Below are 15,581 nucleotides of genomic sequence, written 5' to 3'. Positions count from 1 at the left end.
CGACTTGGATCTGGTGCAGTGAGCTAGATCAATAAATATTCAACAAACAAACAACTAATGCAGGCTTTGGGAAAGTCCTAGGAATGGCCTGATGACGTCACTGGGTGATTGACCAAGTCCCATCATGTAAGTTAATGGCCAGGTCTCCCGCCTCTAATCCTAGAGACCCTTCGGGATCTTGCCAGTTCATGGCAGACTGAATGCGGGGCCTGGCCTCACTGACAAGCACGGGCACTGGCTGGCAGAAGCCTGAGAGATCGGGTGGATGGGTTTGCATGACTATAAGATTCCCCAGCAGATGTGTGAGTGCCGTCTGTGGTTACTTTAGGAAGGTCTTCAGCTATGGCTCACAGCTGAGCTTTAAGTCCATGGAGCATAAAAAAGGTGTTAGCCTCTGGGTCTTCAGAAGCTTAAGTGTAAAAGGGCCAGTTTAGAGGAAAAGGGAATGGGCAGAATTTCAGAGAAAAAGGGAAGCTGGACAAGAGAATGAGTGAGGGTGTAGAGGAGGGCTGGGGGCAGGGACAGAGAGGAGGGGGACGGTGCTGGGGGCTGAGCTGAGACAAACAAGCCAGGAAGAGCCTTAGGCGTCAGGAGCCGCTTTATCTTATTGTCTGTTTGCCTCAGTGAATCTTGACATCTCATTTCGCAGAGGGGCAGTTTTAGGCTCCTGACAACATTTGGAAGCCTCAAAATACCAATAGAAATAGGTGTTCCATTCAGTTCTGGAAATTTTAGCGGAATCGTTGTCCAGTTGAGTTTTAAGAAGATAAGTTCGGGCTGGGGTAGGCCCCCAGGTCTGGGGCCACCACGGAGATGGCACTGGGCGGCCAGGGGCTGGGTCCCTGCTCCTGCTGTTCTAAACTGCCTCTGGTCAGGTGAGTCCATTTAGTTAGAAACGTGCATGAGGAAGGACAATGGTTCAAGACATAATATGAGACAGATATTAGGAGGCTTTTAGTAGGAGGGCGCTATTGATACGCGACCTCCCTTCTTCCCGAGCAGCCTGTCGGACACCTTCCTACCTGGGGGGCTTATCTTTCGGTGTCATTTCTTTTTGCCTTTTTATACTGTTCACAGGCTTCTCGTGGCAGGAACACTGGAGTGGCTTGCCCTTCTCTCCTCCAGCCAACTCACTGGCAAAGACCCTGACGCTCGGAAAGATTGAGGGCAGAAGGAAAAGAGGGCAGCCAAGGATGAGGCGGTTGGATGGCGTCATCAACTGAATGGACATGAACTTGGGCAAACTCCGGGAGGCAGTGATGGACAGGGGAGCCTGGTGGGACAGAGTCCCTGGGGTTGCAAAGAGTCAGACACAACTTATCGACTGAACAACAACCACGAAACAGGAGGGAGGGGCACCCTCAAAATACTCATATGACGAGGGTCCAGCTCCTCAGAGGCGAGTTTTGGTTTGTTTGGCAGAGAGCGGTAAGTGACCAATTTTATTTTTGTTCGCCGCTTGGCTTGCAGGATCTCAGTTCCCCAGTGAGGGGTTGAACTTGGGCTCTTGGAAGAGAAAGTGCCGACTCCTAACCATTAGACCACCAGGGAACTCCCGAGAGTCATTTTCAAACAGGCTAAACAGCTCAAACAGTCCACAGGCCTAAGACCAGGAGTTCTAAGGGGGCAGTCTGGTCCCAGAGGAACCGGAGGGTAAGGCGTGTTCCAAAGTCATGGTCCGAAGGCAAACAGTGCCAGCTGGATGGGCTTGATCTCAAATCAGACCAAAGTGCCAAATGAGTCCTTGCACACAGAGCAAGACCTTGACCAGAAAGGATAAAGCTGTAGCAAACGTCCTGACTAAATCCTGGAGAGCTTTAAATCTCGAAGGAGATGGGGCTCAGGAGAAAGACGCACCTTCAAAATCTAGGGTCCTCGAGGAAAGCAGTGAGTGACGATGAGCTCAGGGTGGGAACTGCACCTATCCGCTCAGCGGCTGGGGGTCTTCTCTGGACCCCGGACGGGCCGCCCAAAGGTTGACCAAAAGTGGAAAGACTGCCAGGTATTTCCCAGCAAAGACGAGTCTACTCAGCATCAGCAGAAAATTGCACCTGCAGGTTTCAAGCCTGGCGGCCACGCGCAAGGCCGTGCACGCGGGGAAAGCAGCTTCTGTGGAGGGAAGAGGAAGGTGGGCGGGCTTAGTGCACAGAGCCCCAGCCTCTCATTGGCTGGTCCTCACCAGACTGTCGGCGCAGTCCGCGTGTCCGCCTGGCCTTGCAGGGTTGAGAGCTCCCCCTGCTGGTCGCCCGACTGTTTAACTGAGGTTTCGGTTCGTGGATAACCCATATATCGTGTTCATCCACGCGTCAGCTGGTGGCCGTCAGGGTTGCTTCCACCGCCGGGCTACTATGAACGGTCCTTCTTGGACATTCCTGTGCCGGGGTCTGTGTGGACACAGGTTCCCTTCTCTTGGGTGACCTGTCATCTCTCAGGAAGACTAGTGAATAAGCTCATACATTTGCAGTTTTTCCTCCATTAGGTTTTATCCTCGAAATCTACTCTTCAACCTAACACCAGAGTCTTTTAATTTACTAAAAAAAAAAATTTTTTTTGGCCATGCTGCAAGGTATGTGGGATTTACTTCCCCAACTAGGGGTTGAACCCAGGCCCTGGAATTGGGAGTGAGGAGTCTTAACCCCTGGACCACTAGGGAAGTTCTAGAGTCTTTCAAAAACGTACATCTTTCAAGTGTGTAAATCAGATCATGCTGAGCCTGTATTTAAAACCTTTACATAACTTTTTGCCGCACTGGGGGAAAAAAAAAAAAAAAAGACAGCAAAAACCTCAATGGGGCCTACCACTCCAACCTCACCGCTCAGGGTGGGCCTGGGTGGTTGCACCCTGGAGTTGTTTCCCCAACTCGATTTTAGGTAAATTGAGGCTCCGGGCCCTCAGCATGTGCATTTGCCAACAGTGCTTCTTTCCTGTCCCCTGAGCCTCTGCTCCGGAGCTCAGACAGGAGCCGCCAGGCCGCCGCCTCCTCTGGGGTCCTGCCTGAAAGCTCCAGCTGCAGGAGCCCAGCCTGCTACAAGCTGAAAGGGGCCTCAGGGAGAGTCCTATTCGGTGATTCCCTGGGAGCGGGCTCTGCTGGGCATGCAGGGCATGGAGCTGAGTGGACAAGGCTCCGTAGGATGTGCTTTTATTAGGGGAAGCAACTGATTGAAACCATCCACCCTGGCCAGGCACCATAGTAACCATTTGCATGAGTCGTTTTATGACAGGAGGTCCTGGTAAGGAACGCGGAACTAATAAGCCACCACCAATTGGAAGAGTTTGGGAAAGGTCAAAAGGAGATACGACGTGTCCGACCATCTCCCAGAATCCTCTCTGGCATCCATTTGGCTGAACAAGGCATGCACCACCAGGAAGGACTCCGAGTCAGAATGACTGGCTAAAGATAGCCCAGAAACTAATCCCATCACCATAAAACCCGAGATTGCGAGCCACGTGGCAGAGCTGTTCTCCTGGGTTCCCTTCCCCCCCTGTTCTCTGCCCGGATGCCCTTTCCCAAGCAAATCTCTTGCTTTGTCAGCACATGTGTCTCCTCGGACAATTCATTTCCGAGTGTTAGAAAAGAGCCCAGTTTCAGGCCCTGGAAGGGGTCCCCCTTCCTGCAACATTTTTGTTTTGTGAAAGTTCGGTTCAGTCGTTCAGTCGTGTCTGACTTTTTGCGACCCCATGAATCATAGCACACCAGGCCTCCCTGTCCATCACCAACTCCCAGAGTTCACTCAGACTCATGTCCATCGAGTTGGTGATGCCATCCAGCCATCTCATCCTCTGTCGTCCCCTTCTCCTCCTGCCCCCAATCCCTCCTAGCATCAGGGGCTTTTCCAATGAGTCAGTTCTTCGAATCAGGTGGCCAAAGTTTATTGGAGTTTCAGTTTCAGCATCAGTCCTTCCAATGAATATTCAAGACTGATTTCCTTTAGGATGGACTAGTTGGATCTCCTTGCAGCCCAAAGGACTCTCAAGAGTCTTCTCCAATACCACAGTTCAAAAGCATCAATTCTTTGGCACTCAGCTTTCTTCACAGTCCAACTCTCACATCCATACATGACCACTGGAAAACCATAGCCTTGACTAGACGGACCTTTGTTGGCAAAGTAATGTCTCTGCTTTTCAATATACTATCTAGGTTGGTCATAACTTTCCTTCCAAGGAGCAAGCATCTTCCAACTTCATGGCTGCAATCACCACCTGCAGTGATTTTGGAGCCCAAAAAAAGAAAGTCCGACACTATTTCCACTGTTTCCCCATCTATTTGCCATGAAGTGATGGGACCAGATGCCATGATCTTAGTTTTCTGAATGTTGAGCTTTAAGCCAACTTTTTCACTCTCCTCTTTCACTTTCATCATGAGGCTTTTAAATTCCTCTTCACTTTCTGCCATAAGGGTGGTGTCATCTGCATATCTGAGGTTATTGATATTTCTCCCAGAAATCTTGATTCCAGCTTGTACTTCTTCCAGCCCAGTGTTTCTCATGATGTACTCTGCATAGAAGTTAAATAAGCAGGGTGACAATATACAGCACTCTATCAGATCTAGTCCCTTAAATCTATTTGCTCACTTCCACTGTATAATCATAAGGGATCTGAAAGTATCTCCTGCCATATCAATCAACAAGAAATGCCAGAGCCGTCAGGGATTTCTGGCCTCCAGCTGTGAATGAGGGCCCCCAAACTGCGATCCAGCAGCTGCTGCTGCCCCCACCCCCACTGTCAGGAGATTGCTGTGGAGCACGAAGACGCAGGAGGCCACATCTGCCCGTCCTTAAGGTGGACAGGAAGCAGGATTTGGCCCCAGGTAGCTGAAGTGCATAAGGTTCTGTGAGCCCAGAGGCTTGCATCATCCCATACACAGGACACTAAATTCCTTAATTTGATACCTGATCATTGATGTTCAGACTGCCTGCTCCTTTTGTTGCAAACTTGTATACCCCCCGACTCCCCCTCCCGCCTCCTTGGAGCAGTTTTCTCAGAGATACTGAGATGCCCTTTCTTGGGCTTGGAGTCCTAAACAGTCCCACCAACTAACTCTCTCCTTTTGGGTTGTGACTATATTTTTTTAGTCAACCAGTTTGAATAAAACCATTGAAAGAAAACCGGAATTTTAGGACAAATTGATTGAATCCAACCCTTTTCATGGGCAGAAGGGGAAACAGAGGCCAAGGCAACTCAAGCCCTCGCTGCTCCCAGTGGGAGCCAGGAAGCTGCTCCTACCCTTGTGGGGGCCCCGTGCACCCCAGCCTCCCAGGACGGACGCCTGGGGCCAGGCTGGGCAGTCAGCCCAGTGAGGAACTCTGAGGCCAGAGAAAGAAAGATAATTCTAGGTCGTGTCCGACTCTTGCCACCCCCATGGACTGTGGCCCGCCAGGCTCCTCTGTCCATGGGATTCTCCAGGCAAGAATACTGGAGTGGGTTGCCATTCCCTTCTCCCAGGAATCTTCCCGACCCAAGTCTCCAGCATTGCAGGCAGATTCTTTACCAACTGAGCCACCCAGAAAGCCCACGGGAAGCCCCAAGAGGCAGGAGACGGAGCAGTTAAAAGACCATGGACAAACGCTCTAGAGACAGTCCGGCGCAAGCGTCCCGTCCGAGGCGGTAACAGACGATGCTGCCCGGCGGCGGCCCGGGGGCCAGAGGGACCGGCGACGACGCTCTCGCTGAGGCCTGGCCCGCAGGCGCGGGCAGGAAGTGCCGCCCCCGGAGCGGCAGCGTGCAGCGGCCACGTGAGCAGGCTCTCAGGGAAGCTGGGGGCGGGGTCCCCGGAATGAAGTCGATGGAGAAGGAACAGAGGGGAGCCGCGGGACGGAGCGCCCAGAGGGGCTCTGCGGCCCAGCCTGGGAGCAGCAGCGCTGCCGGATCGGCTGCCACTTTTCAAGCCAATTAAGGAGCTGTGCTGCCGCCTGGAGGGAGCCTGTCTGTCTCTGCTGAGTCCGGGCTCAGACCGGAACCTCTGGGGACAGAACTGAAGGCTCTAATCCATGCCCTGAGAGTTAAAAATAAAAAGTAGCAGGCTGCTACAACTGCGGTTTCGGACTAGCGCGGGGTGTGGGTGTGGGGGAGCCGCGCTGTTTCCACGGCAGCACGCTCTTCTTTCCCTTTGCGTTGCCTCCTGCACGAGGCCCCTTGTCCCGAAGTTATCCATCGGCCCACCCATCTGCCAGAAGTAAGTGACACTGGGCGTGACGTTGCTGCTTTCCAAAACAGAGAAGCCCAGATCCCTCTGGCTGAGAGCCCTGGTTCCCTTCTTAAGCCCGAAACGGTCTTTTGACAGTTAAGTCTTAAGTCTGTAGGATAAAGCAGAGAACTGAGCCACGCCACCCCTGCTGGTGCTTCTGCCATCCAGAGACCAAACCGTGGCCTGCTAGCTGTTGACTTTCCGTCCAGTTTGTTTGGCATCATGAAGATGTTTGCTCAGAAAACAGAGCCCACTTTCCTTGGAGCCTGAGATCGGACAGGAGGTCAGGAAGGAGAGGAAATCTGAGCATTCCGTGCCAGCCTTCTCTCCTCCCGCAACTTGAAAGCCAGGGATACTTTGTCCGCTTTTCTATACAAACTGGGTAGCGGCCAGTCTGTCACTGGACAGAGTTTATGAAAACACACATCTCAATTCAATGTAGTCCATATAAACATGGGTCCCCAGGTGGCCTGGCGTGGCGTCCCCTTCCAAGAAGTAAGAGCCTAACATTAAAGTACTTAAAACTCAACGTCCAGAAAACTAAGATCCTGGCATCCGGTCCCATCACCTTGCGGCAAGAGATGGAGAAAAAGCGGAAACTGGCAGATGTTATTTTCTTGGCCTCCAAAATCAATGCGGACGGTGGCTGCAGCCACCGAAGTAAAAGACGCTTACTCCTCGGAAGAAAAGCTGCAACAAAGCTGGACAGAATATTAAAAAGCAGAGACGTCATTTTGCTGACAAGGGTCCGTCTCGTCAAGGCTGTGGTTTTTCCAGTAGTCATATATGGATGTGAGTGTTGGACCATAAAGAAGGCTGAGCACCGAAGAATTGATGCTTTTGAGCTGCGGTATTGAAGAAGACTCTTGAGAGTCCCTTGGACAGCAAGGAGATCCAACCAGTCAATCCTAAAGGAAAATAACCCTGAATATTCACTGGAAGCACTGATGCTTAAGCTCCAATACTGTGGCCACCTGATGTGAACAGCCAGCTCATTGGAAAAGACCCTGATGCTGGGAAAGATTGAAGGCAGGAGGAGAAGGGGGTGACAGAAGACGAGATGGTTGGATGGCATCACTGACTCAGTGGACATGAGTTTGAGCAAACTCTGGGAGATACTGAGGGCCAGAGAAGCGTAGAATGCTGCGGTCCATGGGGCTGCAGAGTCAGACACGACTGGGTGACTGAACACCACCACCGTAAAAGTAGGATTGAAAGCAGTCCAAACTGGGGGGAAAATTTAAAGGGGATTTTTGTTTTCTTAAAACCCAGGAAGACATCTATGAGAAGCTGTATTTCTTCATCTCTCTCGCCCTGCAGCCCCCACAGGCTGTATCACAGCCTGCAGAGTGGCGGTCCCGGTGGCACTCAGTCAGTGAACCCCACGCTCTGACACAGGCGTGCACTGGTCTGCTTCAGCAACCGTCATCCCCCAGTGATTTCAGCAGTGAGGTCTAACCTCGGCTCAAGGAACTGGTTGTCTACCTGCCTCTAGTGTCCATCATAGGATACGCAGATAAATTGTGGCATAAACACACATTGGAATATTATGCAGCCTTTAAAAGGAAGGATATTCTGACATGGCTACAGTGTGGATGAACGTTGAGGATGTTATGCTGAGTGAAATAAGCCCATCATAGCATGACTCCACTTATATGAAGCACCTAGATTCATCGGATTCACGGACGCAGAAAGTAGAATGGTTGTTGTCAGGGGCTGGGGAGCGGGCGGAAAGAGGAGTGACTGTTTCATGAATGAAGAGTTTCCATTTGGGAAGATGGAAGGAGTCCAGCTGGTGACGGTGCCCAACACTGTGGGTGTTCTTGATGCCACTGAACTGCAGGCTTTAAAGAGGCTAAGATGGCAAGTTCATTCATAGAAGTATTCTTTTACCGTCAATTTTTTAAAGAAAAAAATTTGGACATGTATAAGATATCCAGTATTCTTGGGCTTCCCTGGTAGCTCAGCTGGTAAAGAATCTGCCTGTAATGCTGGAGACCTGGGTTTGATCCCTGCGTTGGGAAGATCCCCTGGGGAAGGGAGAGGCAACCCACTCCAGTATTCTGGCCTGGGGAATTCCATGGACTGTATAGCCCACGGGGTCACAAAGAGTTGGACACGACTGAGTGCCTTTCACTTTGAAAATGTTGTAAGCCATTGCTCTCTCAATACAATTATTTTAAGCAACAACAAAGTGATAAAATTATAAAGGAAGAAACTGGTGGCTGAAAACCAGACTTTATGACCATTTCTCATACCTGTCAAGTTTGGTCGATTTCAGCTCCTCTCACAGCAGCGTTCCCTACCGCCCCAGCACTTGCCCCCAGCACTGCCCCCGGGCAGGCAGGCTCCGAGAACTGGCTACAGGCAGCCTGCAGGAGCCAGGGGCCAGGAGAGGCAAGAAAGGACCCTGCCCTCCATGAACAGGGCTCTGTGCTCTGATCAGCAGACCCAGAGAAAGCGAAAGCGAAGCTCACTCAGTCATGTCTGACTCTTTGCGACCCCATGGACCATACAGTCCATGGAATTCTGCAGGCCAGAATACGGGAGTGGGTAGCCTTTCCCTTTTCCAGGGGATCTTCCCAACCCAGAGATTGAACCCAGGTCCCCCTCATTACAGGCAGATTCTTTACCAGCTGAGCCATAGGGAAGCCCACAGACCCAGAGACGGTCAGCATTTTTGCAAACTTCACCACCCTTGTTATATACCCTGCCTCTTCCAGCAGAAACAACTTCCGGAAAATTTAAAGAGCTGGTGCCTGGGACTGCCTTCGTGGTCCAGTGGCTAAGACTCAATGCAAGGAGCCAGGGTTTGATCCCTGGTTAGGGAAATAGGTTATACTTTACCTACCTGATGCGAATAGCTGACTTGTTGGAAAAGACCCTGATAACTGGGAAAGAGTGAAGGCAGGAGAAAAAGAGGGTGACAGAGGATGAGATGGTTGGATGGTATCACCAACTCAGTGGACATGAACTTGGGCAAACTCCAGGAGATGGTGAAAGACGGGAAGCCTGGTATGTTGCAGTCCACGGGGTCTTGAAGAGTCAGACAAAACTTGGCGACTGCACAACTATAGCCAAAGATTAACAACTGAAGAGCCTGCATGCAGCTACTGAAGATCCCAGCTGCCCCAGTGAAGATGGGAGATCTTGAGTGTAGCAGCTACGACCCGGTGCAGCCAAATACATTTTTTAAAAATCTTAAGAAAAAGAACTGGTGCTTGTTTTTAGATTCTGGTTTTTTCCCTCCTTTAAGTTTTTCTTTTTCCCCTTTTGAGAGTCAGACATTAAAAGAGTAAAACATTCAAAAGAAACCATATATATATAAAGCAATCAGAAAGTCACATACCTTGGCATGGGTGCAGGCTCAGAAGAGGCCTGAGTAGACCTTAAGTTTACCCCTCTGGTCGACTTCCAGCACAGAGATGCCCTACAGGGATAATTAAAAAGATTTTTTTGAACCGTTGTTAAAAATTGAAGTACAGTTGATTTACAATGCTGTATTAGTTTCAGTTGTACGGCAAAATGACTCAGATCTATCTATTCTTTTTCAGACTCTTTTCCGTTACAGATTATTTTTGTTGAATGTAGTTCCCTGAGCTATTGTTCGTCTGTTTTATACCCAGTGACCCCCACATGTGACATCAGACACGGGCTGTTTGGGAAATTCGGGTTTATTGAGAGATGCAGATCTCCCAAACCTGGCCGTCTGTCATCAGCCGCTACCGAAAGTCCCGTCTGCTGCACCGCTGGTCCCGTCAGAGAAGCCTGGCAGTGCTGGGGAGCTGTTGGTCCCACAGCAGATGCAGGCATTTCAAATCATCATTTTTCCTTCAAAGTTCAGATTTGAGGATTGGCAGCGCATTCTTCCAGTTGCTTCCCTTGAAGTCGGAGATTTGCTTCAGTAATTTTAAAGAAAATGTCTATTCCGCACCCGAATGTGAATGTCCGTGGTTTATTCATCATTCCTTTAAGTAGAAATGATGTTTCATGAAAAAAAAAAAAAAAAAAAAAGCTTCTGGCTCAGCTCACAACAATCTCCTGGGTGCCCTTCCCCAGAGCAGTCATCGCACGTCAGGAGTAGAAGGGCTTTCTGTGTGTGGCCCATTTTGTCACATAGGATATTAAGGTCAGGAACTCAGTGTTGAGACTTAATAGTATAATTTTTAATGGTTTATCCAGGATATTCTTAAATGACGTGGGCATGGTTTTACTCACCACTGCTCCTGTGCAGTGCAGATGTCTGCAAAGTGGAAAAGGCAAGTGATGTCTTAATTTCGCTCTGAAGATAGTTTTGACATAATATCCCAGGGCCGAACGCTCAGTGACCCTGCTGTCCAGCCCGCGGTAACTGAGAGCCTGGCATGTGCTTTAACCCAAAGGGGCAGCTCCAGCCTCCCCGTTTACCCTCTGTCCCAACCTTGGCAGCAAAGAGGTCGGTGGGGGAGACCCAGGAGCGCTGCCTGACACCCTCCTTGTCTCTGTTCAGAGGTTTCGGGGGACTTGCTCCCCTATGTCAGGCTCCTGCCTGACGCCCTCCTTGTCTCCATTCAGAGGTTTTGGGGGACTTGCGCCCCTACGTCAGGCTCCTGCCTGACGCCCTCCTTGTCTCTGTTCAGAGGTTTCGGGGGACTCGCTCCCCTGTCAGGTTCCTGCCTGATGCCCTCCTTGTCTCTGTTTAGAGGTTCAGGGGGACTTGCGCCCCCACATCAGGCTCCAATGCAGTCATGACTCCTTTCCGAAAACTAGTCATTTACTTACTTGGCTGCACGGGGTCTTAGCTGCAGCACGAGGGATCTAGTTCCCTGACCCGGGGTCAAGCAGGGGATCCCTGCACTGGAGCGTGGAGTCTCAGCCGCTGGGCCACCAGGGAAGCCCCACGACTCCTCTACTGTCGTTCCAGGTCTGCCTCGGAGTTCATGCCCCTGAAGAGTCTGACCAGGCTCTCTGCTTGGAGAGTGGACGAGGCTGGAGTCCAGGGAGAAGCCTGGAGCCACATTTCTCTTGGCCCCGAGGGGTCACCACTGGAAATAGGTCCTGCACGAATGGCCTCGGATGCTGCCAGCTCTCTGCCCAGACCCACAGCTCGCAACCCTCTGTGGGGATGCTGTCTAAGGACCCCGCCTTTAGTTTACACCCTACACTCAGCCCTGTTCCCCCAGCCCAGCCCCGGGGCCAGGTAGAGCTGGCCTGGGCAAGGTCCTGCCCCCAGCCTGGCCTCCCTCTGGTCTCGCCGTTTTCTGTTTCTGGGCCTTGCCGGGGCTCTGAGTAGCTCAGCTTCCAGGAATCCCTGGGCGGGGGACTCATGGGCACCCCGGGTCCAAGTTGTGGCCTCCACTGGGGACCCTGAGCTGTCTGCCTCCAGCAGTTACCTCTTCTTCTCTCTGTCTCAGTCCATTACTGTTATCATTCTTTTCTTAAAAAAAATATATATATATATTTATTGATTGATTGTGCTGGGTCTCCTATGCTCAGTTCAGTTCAGTCGCTCAGTCGTGTCCGACTCTTTGCGACCCCATGGACTGCAGTATGCCAGGCCTCCCTGTCCATTGCCAACTCCTGGAGTTTACTCAAACTCATGTCCATTGAATCAGTGACGCCATCCGATCATCTCATCCTCTGTTGTCCCCTTCTCCTCCTGTCCTCAGTCTTTCCCAGCATCAGGGTCTTTTCCAGTGAGTCAGTGCTTCTCAGCAGATGACCACAGCGTTGGAGTCTCAGCTTCAGCATCAGTCCTTCCAGTGAATACTCAGGACTGATTTCCACCCCACAGTTCAAAAGCATCGGTGCTTCTATGCTGCAGGGCCTTTCTCTCATTGTGGCCAGAGGTGGTTACTCTCTAGTTGCCGTGTGCAGGCTTCTCATTCCGGCGGCTTCTCTTGCTGTGGAGCACGGGCTCTAGGGCTAGGGGGCTGCAGTTGTTGTGGCCCCAGAGCACGGGCTCAGTAGTTGGGGCACACGAGCTTAGTTGCTCCACGGCACATGGGATCTTCCCAGACCAGGAATCACACCCGTGTCTCTTCCATCAGCAGGCGAATTCCTTATTGCCTGAGCGACCCGGGAAGCCGCCAGGGAGGTCCTGTGATTACTCTCGTTTGATCGTGTTATACTTAGATTTACAGTTCCGTGTCTCCGCACTATTTGAGTGTATCAAATTGCTTCAATATCTGCTGTCTGTTTTCCTTTTTTTCTACTTTAATTTCTTTTAGGTTTATTCACGGTAAAAATTCCTGCTCCCACCTTGTTTTCCTTGACTTTCCATTAACTGTTTTTCACTGGGAGAGTAACAACAGCCCGTGACGGAGGTAGGACCCGACGAGAGGGGAGGGCTTCCCTTGTGGCTCAGTTGGTAAAGAATCTGCCTGTAGTGCAGGAGACCCGGGTTCAATCCCTGGGTCGGGAAGATCCCCTGGAGAAGGAAATGGCAACACACTCTGATATGAAGGTTTAAAATTTGTATGAACTAATATGTTCATGCTTGGCTATGGGAATGTCACAGGAATGAATTGACTTTCACATATTTAGCATCTCAGTAGAAGTCTACATTGATCACAGTGTAAGCAGACGCTCTAAGCCTCATTCCTCCCTTTGAAAAAGATCCTAGTCCCCATCTTCCGCTTTGCTCCGGGCGTGGGCACCTACCTCCCAACCCCAGGCCTTTGGTCTTCCTCTGTTGACAAGCAGGTGTTTGCCCTGTGGTGCTGTTGTCTCTTAGCCCACACGTGGGGCAGGTCCACACCGGACTCTGGGACGTCAGAGTCCAGAGGGAGCAGAGGAAAGGTAAACAGCTTCTGCAGCAGAAACATGAGGCCAGGCCACGTGGCTGGAGGCCCGCGCCTGGGCTCAGAAACTCAGGCCAGCCCGTGCCTCCCAGCCCCTCACCCCACACGGCCCGGTCCGCCGTTGACTGTCCTGACTCCACAGGGCAGCGAGCATCGATCCCCGAGGAATGCAAACTTGGGAGTACAACAGTCTGCTCCGGGAGGAAGACGCACCTCAAACCGCCCGTGGGTGTCTCCCCAGGTCACCGGCAGGATGTTGTGTGGGCTCCGTTCTCTGGTGCTGCCACCCTTTCCAGGCCTGTGCCCGGGGCCGATGTATGACGTCTACACTGCCTGTCTCCAGAGTTTGGGCCCCACATTATACAATCTCATTGGAAACGGGATGTTGGGACTGAGAGAAAGTGGGGGATGGGAGGGAGAGGCGAGAACTAAACTCAGTCAACTTGTCTAAGGAGCCTCTCCTATGTGCTGCTGCTGCTGCTAAGTCGCTTCAGTCGTGCCCAACTCTGCGTGACCCCACAGATGGCAGCCCACCAGGCTCCCCCATCCCTGGGATTCTCCAGGCAAGAGTACTATGTGCAGAGCTTTGTGTTTCCTATCGTTTAGTCACTCTGCTGGTGCTAAGTCGCTTCAGTCGTGTCCGACTCTGTGCGACCCCATAGATGGCAGCCCACCAGGCTCCTCCGTCCCTGGGATTCTCCAGGCAAGAACACTGGAGTGGGTTGCCATTTCCTTCTCCAATGCATGAAAGTAAAAAGTGAAAGTGAAGTCCTTCAGTCGTGTCTGACTCTTAGCTATCCCATGGACTGCAGCCCACCAGGCTCCTCCACCCATGGGATTTTCCAGGCAAGAGTACTGGAGTGGGGTGCCATTGCATTTGGGATTTCCCAGGCAAGAATGTTGGAGTGGATTGCCATTTCCTTCTCCAGGGGATCTTCCTGGCCCAGGGATTGAACTTGCGTCTCCTGCACTGGCAGGTAGATTCTTTGCCACTGAGCCACCAGGGAAGCCCATACTTCCCACAGGCATCATTACAGGGACGCTGCACACTTTATCCACGTGTGTGTTGTTTCTCTCCCATCCTGACGCTAGAATGTGAGCTCCCAGGAGGCAGAGACTTGCATTTTGTTGCATGCTGTGTTCCCGGTACCTAGAGTGTCTGGCACGGAGCAGGCAGGCGATGAACGCACGGTGAATGAATGAAGGGACACACTGTGTAACAGAAGCAGCTGCTGGGCGCCGAGGCCGGGGGCTTCCTGCACGGTGTGCCGCAGGGCCCGCCTCTTCAAGTGGGTGGGCACATGGCACACTTTACAGGTGAGACCACAGCCCAGAGAGGCCACAGGACCTGCAGAGAAGGCGGCACTGAAATTCAAACTCTGCGATCTTGTCTCCTCAGTCTTCAGTTCAGACCACGCCTCCGATTCTACACCCAGGAAAGTAAGAAAGACCAATTAGACCCCGTCCCTGCTCTGCAAGCAGAGATGTGCTAACTGGAGATAAAACTTGGAAACAAGTCAGAACGATGTGGCTGAAACGTTCCTCCCAGCGGCCCTCCTGTTAACCCCACTCCCCTCCCTCACGGGGGGTCCCTGGCCTTCCTAATGGGGTTGGAGCCGCCTTCTTCCATATCTACTTCCTGGACTTTCTGGTTAACCCTGGCCTCCCATATACCAGAGCATCCCACGTTCCCACCAAAGAGTGGGAGAGGAAGCTGGACCAGCCCACAGGTCCTGACAGCCAGGCCTCCTTCAGCTCCGCCTTCCTCCAGTCCCGCCCTGGGAGGGGGTGGGGTGCTAGTGGGGGTGGGAGGTGGTCCTGGGTGGTGGTGGTGGGGGGAAAGGGCTGATGAAGCAGGAGCCCAGGAGGGTCTCCACAGCCTCAAAGTCTCTGAGAAGTCTATCTGATCTTTAAGACAGTTGGCAGATTTTATATTTCACTCCCTCGCACGTCAGCGTTTAGTGGTGGTGGTGGTGAAGTCGCTAAGTCATGTCCAACTCTTGAGATCCGTGGACTGTAGCCCGCCAGGCTCCTCTGTCCATGGGATTCTCCAGGCAAGAATACTGGAGTGGGTTGCCATTTCCTTCTCCAGGGGGATCTTCCTGACCCAGAATTCAAACCCCTCTCCTGGATTGCAGACAGATGATTTATCAACTGAGCTATGAGGGAAGCCCTATGTCAGCGTTTAGGTAAAGGTAAAAAACAATGATCTTCCCCAAATCTTGTCTTTGTTCCAACAGGTAGACGCGCCAGGTATGTCTGGGGCCTCTTGTAAGTCCCCAGGTTGACAGGCAATCAAGGCGTTCCACGCTAGCGTGGGAGGCCACGAAGGAGCTCGCGCGTGTTCCTGCGAGAAATACTTTGCGGCCCCACCCCGGGCCTACAGACTGAACCCTAGGGTGGGGCCCAGTCCTGAGCTCGCACACCCGGCCAGGTGACAGACGCGAGCGACCCCTGAGAAACTCCGACCTGCAGGCAGCCAACGTCAGCCTTAAAAAGGAAACAAAGCGAAACCAACCAGAAGCTGCTTTGGGCAGCGCCCCCAGCACCCCTCCCCGCGGCGGGCCCCGCTCCAGGAGGCCGGGCAGCGACCCAGGTCCCCCGCTCCGGCCCGA

The 15,581-nt window shown here is 52.2% G+C and overlaps 1 long non-coding RNA gene across 1 annotated transcript; it reads right to left on the bottom strand.

Moving 5' to 3' along the window:
- Window positions 1–583: 583 nt before the first annotated feature.
- On the bottom strand, window positions 584–15,522 carry LOC132658322 (uncharacterized). The gene is made up of 4 exons (XR_009597765.1): window positions 13,180–15,522; window positions 12,827–12,975; window positions 9,534–12,593; window positions 584–4,494 (listed from the first exon to the last, which is right to left on the bottom strand). It is a non-coding gene; the product is annotated as an uncharacterized LOC132658322 (long non-coding RNA).
- Window positions 15,523–15,581: the final 59 nt, after the last annotated feature.

This window comes from Ovis aries, chromosome 20, assembly GCF_016772045.2.
Source record: "Ovis aries strain OAR_USU_Benz2616 breed Rambouillet chromosome 20, ARS-UI_Ramb_v3.0, whole genome shotgun sequence".
NCBI classification, from domain to species: domain Eukaryota; kingdom Metazoa; phylum Chordata; class Mammalia; order Artiodactyla; family Bovidae; genus Ovis; species Ovis aries.
Note: the sequence above shows the minus strand (reverse complement) of the source record. Positions and strands in the feature narration are given on the sequence as shown.